We start from the raw sequence: 8284 nt of genomic DNA on the forward strand, positions 1-8284 counted from the left end.
TTGCAATTAGAACTTTATTCAGCCAACTGAATACCCAACAAAAGAAAGCAGTTCATCAGTCTCATTTGAAAGGAAGTCCAAGGGCAGCTCAGGGCAGCTCAGTGATGTCATCAGGAGCCCAGACTCTTTTTTTGTTTCCTCTTTCACAGATTTGTCTTTATGGTCACAAGGTGATTGCTGCTTCTCTAAAAATGTGTCCACATACTAGACAGGAAAGGACAAAAGTCACTGTGTGATATTTTATATTTTAATTCAAGAAAGGAAGCCTCCCAAAACATCTGCCTATAACTTACTGGCTAGACTCTATCACATGACCCATCCATCAACAGGGGAGTCTAGGAAAGTAACTTACCTTTCAAGTATCTAAAGTATAGAATGGCATAGTAAAAAGAGTTGAGAATATCTTTTGGGTAACCAAATTTTCAGTGTCTGCCACAAAAATATAGAGGTTGATTTTGCTTTTTCCATAAATGAACTCACACTGTATATATTTTTTGCAACTTGCTAGTTTTCCTTAGCAATATGAATTAGAACTTTCGATGGTGGCATATAAGAAACTTCCTTGGTTCCTTTAGCTGCTGCATAATACCCTTGTTTCATTATTCTAAGGCACACTTTTTCATTCACATTTTATTATCTCTAAAATTGGTATGCACCTTACAATTCCTGTTAGCTAGGCAATAATAGGGATGTAGTTGTCATTGCCTGCTGAATATGCTTCAAAACTTGCAGAATGGATGTTGGCAGCCTGGAATATTGATAATTCTGAATCTAAACATGATTCAGAAGGTTCAGACTCTGAGAAGAAAATTTAGATATGCCCTAATCAATTTATTTTATGAATACTTTCATTTTAATGTATGCATGAGGATGATATGGGATTAAAAATCTATGTCTTAAGTCTCATTTGGCTTTTTGAATAATTATAAAATAAAAATTATTAATGATAAGAAAGATTTGTGTCATAGTTTAATTAAGAGCATTTTTCTTTCTTAATGATACTAAAGTAATGATCTCTATAATTGATGACTCCTGAAGCCTATGAAATAGGATGTTCTACACTATGGCTATTCCATAGTTTAATCATTTCCCTATCATGAGATGTTACATTTTTACTTCCTTTTCCAATAATGCTTCAGTAAACACTTTTTCATGCCCTTTTTTCCCGTATGTGCAAATAATATTTCTCTAGATACTTAGAACAGCACATTAAAAAAATTTAATAACTAATGCCCTCCCTGAAATCCATAACTCCAGTCTAATATTGAGGAAAACTAAGGGACATCCTGTGAAATATGTAACTGATACTCACTCCTTGACAATGTCAAGGTCACAGTGAACTAAAGATAGTACAGTGTTCCCATATACCTCCGTTCTCAGTTTCTTCTATTGTTAACATCTTACATTAGCATAGAAACTTTGTCACAATTAATGAACCAACATTGATATGTTATTATTAACTAAAGCTCATACTGTATTCAGACTTCTTTGTTTTTTATTTTTTATAACATTTTTTATTGAGTTATACTCATTTTACAATGTTGTGTCAAATTCCAGTATTGTATTCAGACTTCTTTAGTTTTCCCCTAGTGTCATTTTTTAGTTGCAAGGTCCCATTCACAACAGCATATTATTATATTTAACCATCAAGTCCTGATGCTTCTCTTGGCTGTGAAATTTTCCCAGACTTTCCTACTTTTTAATGACTTTGTCAATAGAGTAGATTTGTCTATTCTCCATCATTTGTTTATTTATTAAATCATTTATCTGTATGTGTGGACTTACGGTTATTTATTTTATATTTTGGGTTATAATTCAGTACTACTTTATTTATATTATTACTCAAATTGTTACGACTTTGGCCAGTGGTGCTCTTTCAATTGACTCCTGTGTCTCTTTGACCCACTCCCATAATTGTTTGTGTGTATGTGTGTTGGGTTGTGTATATTTTAAATCTTCCTTATTTTCTGGAACTACGGAATTCTCCAAGCTCATCTTACATATTTCCTACCACAATCTTAGAACCAGCCATTTCTCCAGGAAACCCTGGTTCCTTTGATTGGGAAATGGTATTAAAATCTAAGATCTGAGCACTATATGTGTAGAAGTCAATTTTTACATAGTTAAATTTATCAATCTTTTCTCATATTTCTTTGCTTTTTTATCTTATATAAAAGAGTATTTCCTTTTCTGATAATATAAATAAATTTTGTATATTATTTAATAATTGTGTAATTTTCTTTTATGTGTGGCTTTATTATTCATCTGGAATTTTTCATATGATGTAGAGTGGAAATGTTATTTCTTTGTAAATGGATAGCTAATTATCTCAACCTCATTTGTGGACTGACTAATCAATCCTTCCCTTATGCTTTAAACGCATGGTATTCCCACATGTCCGAGAATCTGTTTGGGCTCTATTTTATTCCTTGGATTTAATTGTCTATTCCTGTATAGCAACATGCAGATTTATTTTCTATAGGTTTATGGAATACTTTGTTATCTGGTAGGACAAGTCTTAACTCTGATCAAAAGAGTAAAGTTAAATTTTCTTCACTATTCTTGAACATTTTCTGTGGCAGATTGTAGAATCAACATCAAATTCCATGAAAAATTCCTTGGGGATTTTGATTGGTATGTACTGGACCCTCCTTTCTTATCTAGCTGCAGAAGTGGTTCTCAAACCACTGGTTGTAAGAATTAACTCCAAGAACTAAGAATAATTATGCAGGAGCATAGAGTCTATGGAGAGAAATAGGATTTTTTTTAACACCAGGATTTTGACCCTGCAATTTTTACTCTATTCTTTTGACTTAAGGACATTTTGATTACAAATTTAAGAACTTAAGGATGTCAATGAGAATTACAGGATCATTCACAAATTTTTGTTGAGAACATATTTTCTGGAGTCAACTCTATTACACTCAATTAATTAAATTAATTAATTTAACACAGTTAAATATTTCCAAATTTTTGATTTTTATTTTACTGAAAGTATAACTAATAGAATTAGTAGGATCCATTCTTTTCTATGAAAATTTCTATTTTAAATTTAATTGGTTAGCTTTTCTGACATTTTGAGTGCTAGTTTATGATCCGTATTTCTAGCAAGTTCTGTTTTCCCAAGTCAAAGTTAGCAGATCTGACATTTGCCATGTGCAGTTTTAGCCATAGTCAATTTTATTTTGTATTATTAATATCAGAAATATTTATTGTGAACTGGACAAAATACTGGTATTTTATACTTAATTCTTAATTAATTTATGAGAATAGTGTAAGCAAATTCTTTCAGATGCTCCAGAGGAATAATATTTTCTTGTCGTCGTCCACTGGTCTATTGCTTTTTTAGCTCTGCCTATAGTACTAACTACTCATATTTACTATAGAGGTAAGAGAAAGCTCTTTGTTGGATTAAAATGTCCTTGGGTGACAATATGCCCAGGACTAAAGTGTTCACAAGGTTTAAAATTGTGAAGTCAAATGACTTGGTAAAATAAAATAAATGAAACATAAGCAAACAAAAAGCTACATCATACAATGCTTTGTCAGTCCTATAAAATACCATAGTTTATTGAAGCATTCCCTATCAATGGACCTTTAGGTTGCTTCCAATGTTTCTTTCCTCCTCCCCCTCCTCCTCCACCTTCTTCCTCTCTCTTTTCTTCCTTCCATCCTTCCTTTCTCTCTCCTTCTCCCCGTGTCTCTCCCTTCCTCTCTCTTCTCTCTGTATCTTCCTTTACTTTCCATTATCAAAGCTGCAGTGAACATACCTCTTTGTAATCACAGGCAAATAGTTTTCTAGGAGAGGCACCTGAAAGTGAAATTGCTGAGTTAGAAATTTGACGGTGAAAAGACGAGAGTAGTAGCAACTAATACTGAAGCAACCACTAGGGAACTAAACCAAACTTCATTTTTCAGACACTAAACCTCTTCCCCAAGGTTTCACAGCCTATTAGTGGCAAAGCAGGTCGAGAAATACAGAACAGTTTCAAGCAGCTTTATGAAAAGTAGTGTCTGCTGACATTTAGAAGGGGTTAGACCTTGTGCAGCTGTGACAGCCAGTAGAAAAGTCTGTGCAGGCTGCTGTGGCCTTGAGTCTCATGTTGAGCCTGAAGTTGCTGTAGGTCAGCCAGACTGCAGTTGGGAAGCTGGGTGTGGACGAGATCAAAAACAAGCTAGAACCTTCGAGAACAAACGTGGGCTCATAAAGAACCCTGGGACCCTCGAGGACAAACTGGAACCTGCCTCTTGCCTCATCTGACCTCTTAACTGTGACCTTATGAGAGACTCCAAGACAGAACTCTTTAGTAAGCTGCTTGCTGACCTGAAACTGTGAGATAATACATTTTTGTTGGTTTAAACCTCTCAACTTTGGAGTAATTTGTTACACAGCAATAAGCAACTAGTATACCTAGGTACCAACAGCATGTTCACCAAAACCACCTCCTTGTCAAATTGCTGTGGCAGTTCCAGTGGCCAGGAGCTTGCCAACCCAGCCACTTTAAAGGAACCGAGATGCGTTTCAGGGATAGGTAGAATGTAGGCATTTGAAGTCCATGAGTTCTGAAATTTTCATGCAGCCTGGATTTCATGCTGGCCCTGTTCCCCCATCGCTTTCTGACCTGGCACTCCTCTAGGTTGCTCTCTCAGCACTAGCTTTTGGTCTTCTAATTGCTCTATCTGTACCCTCTCGTTCAGCACTCCAGGCTCCTCGCCTCCCCTTCTTTCCCTGGACAACTGGATTGTGTAGGTTGAGGCGGTTTTTGTTTTTCTCAATGCCCATGTCTTACAAAAGTTAAATATTTGGATCTGTCTAGCCATCTGAAGAATAGTCTACCCTTCTTCAATTTAGGAAAGGGGATGTCCAGATAGAAAATCAACTCTGTGCACTCAGTAAGGTAAAATCCTAGGAGGCATCACTGCCAGTCCCTGAAGCTTCCTAAGTCTATCCTCCTGCTTGTCTGGTGTTTGATGTTATATTTAAAAAGAAGTGTGCCAAGAGACAGATTGACTAGCAGCCAGAGATTGCCTAACAGTATAGCTGTATCTTAGTGAGGTAACCATAGATTAAGGATTATTGAGTCTTCCATTATGTGATAGTAATAGTTAATACTTATATAGGAACTACTAAAGTGATTTATATGTGTATGTGTGTGTGTGTCAACAATCCTGTTAACAATTCTATGACATAGGTGTTCTGCTCTTTAAGATCACTCACTGTTTTATAGCAACTAAGATTTTTCAAGAAAATCTCAATTTCAAAAATCTTGATTCATTATTGTCATTGGCTATCAAAATGCTTCAGAAGTTCTAATATTTCAAACTCTGAACTCTACCTCAGACAGCGTCTACCATTAGAGAGTGGGTTGCAAATACTTTTTATACTATTTATTCTGATACTTGGTTTAGAAAGTATGGTCCTATTAATAGAATGATTTCAGTGCCAGCTTCTGATGAATACCCCTACTCCTAGTCTCTGCTGTGCTGGGTGGTATTTTTTGTACCAGATGACACCTCTCTGCCATCCCATAACAGCTGATTGAGTTAAAGCAGACTCCTCATCCAAAAGCAGTCATTTCATAGACTGCCTGCTTGCATCCTGTCTTAAAATAATGAGCTGGGTCAATCACATTTTTGTGTGTGTGTTGGGGGAGGGGTGGTAAATATGAACCAAGAGACATGGAGAAGGTTTCTACCCTAGGCTAGGGGTCCATGATGGCCACGTGCAGATGAGTAAGCAGAGGGAGCAGGCTGGGAGGTAGGGAAGAAGGAGCACATATACAGACAGACACAAAGGTGTAATGAGACAAGGAGACTGAGAGACAAAGGCAGAGAGGCAGAGACATAGAAAGTCACACTGACCTCAAATGAGAGAGAGAAAAAAATTGGTTCCTAGTGGCTCTTAGGTTCCTGCGAGGCCCTGCTTAACTTGGATTGTTCCTATCTTTCAATTCACCTAAAATTCAATAAACACCTTTCCCTTTAGCGAGTTTGAATGAATCTCTGTTCCTTACCCCTAAAAGAACCTGATGAAAGTAGTCTCTAATGTCCACACTTAATTTGATTTTAGGGAGACTGAATCTGGCCAGTCAAAATGGATGGATAAAATAAACCCCAGTGTATTAATTTACCAAGAGAATTGTATTTTCTCAGAACTCTGGAATATTCAGATTGGAATATTGGATGAGTGCATTTTCCCTCCCTTAAGAAAACTTCTGTAGGAACCAACTCCTACGTCAAGACTGTTTGGTGAGACTGGATCTGAGCAGAGGGGAGACTATTTTGAGAGTTATTCTCAACAAGCCATCAGAGTACAGTGCCTCACTCATCTCCATTGTAGAGATGGACCTCCTGATCTTGAGGAAGGGACATGTCACATGGATGGGTTCTCTTTTATGGCTTCCTTTTATTAGACTCTGTGTAGACTCAACCCTTCTGTTAACTCTTTCTGAAGAGAAGTTACAACAGCTTTATTATTAATAATAAATAGTAACTAACATTTATTGAATATTTTCTATGTAACTTGCACTTTCCTAAGTCCTTTACAAATACAATACCTTATTGAATCCTCAAACAACCCTATTAAGTAAGTATTTTATGTGACTTTACAGATAAGACTCAGAAAGGTTAAGAAGTTTATCCAAAGGCAGGGAACAAGGAGGGAGCTAAGTTAGGGAACAAGGAGAGAGCTGGGAGGGCAGTGACCACATCACACTCATCACAAGATACCCTTGTCAATTTAGTTTTGGAGATAGTTTACTCTCTGGATTGGAGGAGGAGACACATGATTGAATATGAGTTTTCTATTTCCTTAGTGACATTTCTGCCTGTGACTTATGCCAATCAACATTATTTTAAATAAGCAAGACAACAACGATACTGATACTGATCAGTTATCAAAGTTAAGACTAGAAGCTTTCACCCACCCTGCCAGGTAGCTATCATTATCCCCACCTTAAAAATGAGAAAACTGAGATTTTAGGAAGTTAACTTAGGTCAAAAAGATATAAGCAGTAAAGTCAGGATTCAGACCTTGGTCTGTCTGTTAAATCCAGTGTTTTGCCCAGACTGTACCACCTGTCAGTCATATTTTCAATCTGAAGTGAATTTCTGTTTTCACACCCTAGTAATTTTCCCTTGACTGTATCCTCATTTAAGAAGGAAATCTTCATGGATGTCTAATATGGAACTAGGGTAGAAAACTATAAGTGGAAATGGTGCATTGCCTTGGGTTCCAGTGAGGTGAGTGTCAGAAAGTTTGTTTGCCAACAGCAACTCCCTTGGGATGGTCTTGGTTTCCAGATTCTCTGGAAAATTTCAAAGCTACTTGGATGGCTGACAAGTTGTTAAAATAATAAACAAAGAGCAGTATAAATCTAAGTTATAATAAAGGTCTTTATTTCTATTGGTACTTCTGAACCCTAGAAGTGTTTGAGGGTTTCTTGTCATCAAAAAGACCTGGCTCAGCCTCTCAGCCTCTAAGCCAGGTGCACCTGTGGGTCATAGAAGCTGGGAGGGTGGCAATAACCTCACATATATCAAAGGAATCAAAAAAATGGAAAATAAGGGGGAGGATATAGCTCAAGTGGTATAGTGCATGCTTAGCATATGCAAGGTCCTGGGTTCAATCCCCAGCACCTTCTCTAAAAATAAAACAAATAAGTAAACCTAATTATCTCCCCCCAAAACAAAATAAACAAAACAAATGGAAAATAGTGAGTGTTGGTGAGGTTATGGAGAATTTGGAACCCTCATACATTGCTGGTATGCATATTAAATCATTCGTTTAGCCACTATGGAAAAACTTTTTGGTAGTTCCTCAAAAAGTTAAATGTAGGATTACCATATGACCCAGCAATCCCACTCCTAGGTATATGCCCCAAAGAATTGAAAACCGTTACCCAGGCAAATACATTTAAAGGCACGTTTGGAACAGCACTATTGACAGTAGTCAAAGGGTGGAAATAACACAAATGTCCATCAGTGGAGACATGTAAAAACACATTGTGGTATACATACAATGGAATATTATTTAGCCATAAAAAGGAATGAAGTACTGATACATGCTATAATCTTATGAACCTGGAAAACATCATGCTAAGTGAAAGAAGCCAGACACGAAACACTGCATATTGTATGATTCCATTGAAATGAAATGTCCAGAATAGGCAGAGACAGAAAATAAGTTAGTGGTTACTCAGGGTTGGGGAGAGGAGAGAATAGTGACTGCTTAATGAGTGAGAGATTTCCTTTTGGGGTGATAAAAATGTTTCAGAACTAGGTA

Source organism: Vicugna pacos, chromosome 4 (assembly GCF_048564905.1).
Source record: "Vicugna pacos chromosome 4, VicPac4, whole genome shotgun sequence".
In the NCBI taxonomy this organism is placed as follows: domain Eukaryota; kingdom Metazoa; phylum Chordata; class Mammalia; order Artiodactyla; family Camelidae; genus Vicugna; species Vicugna pacos.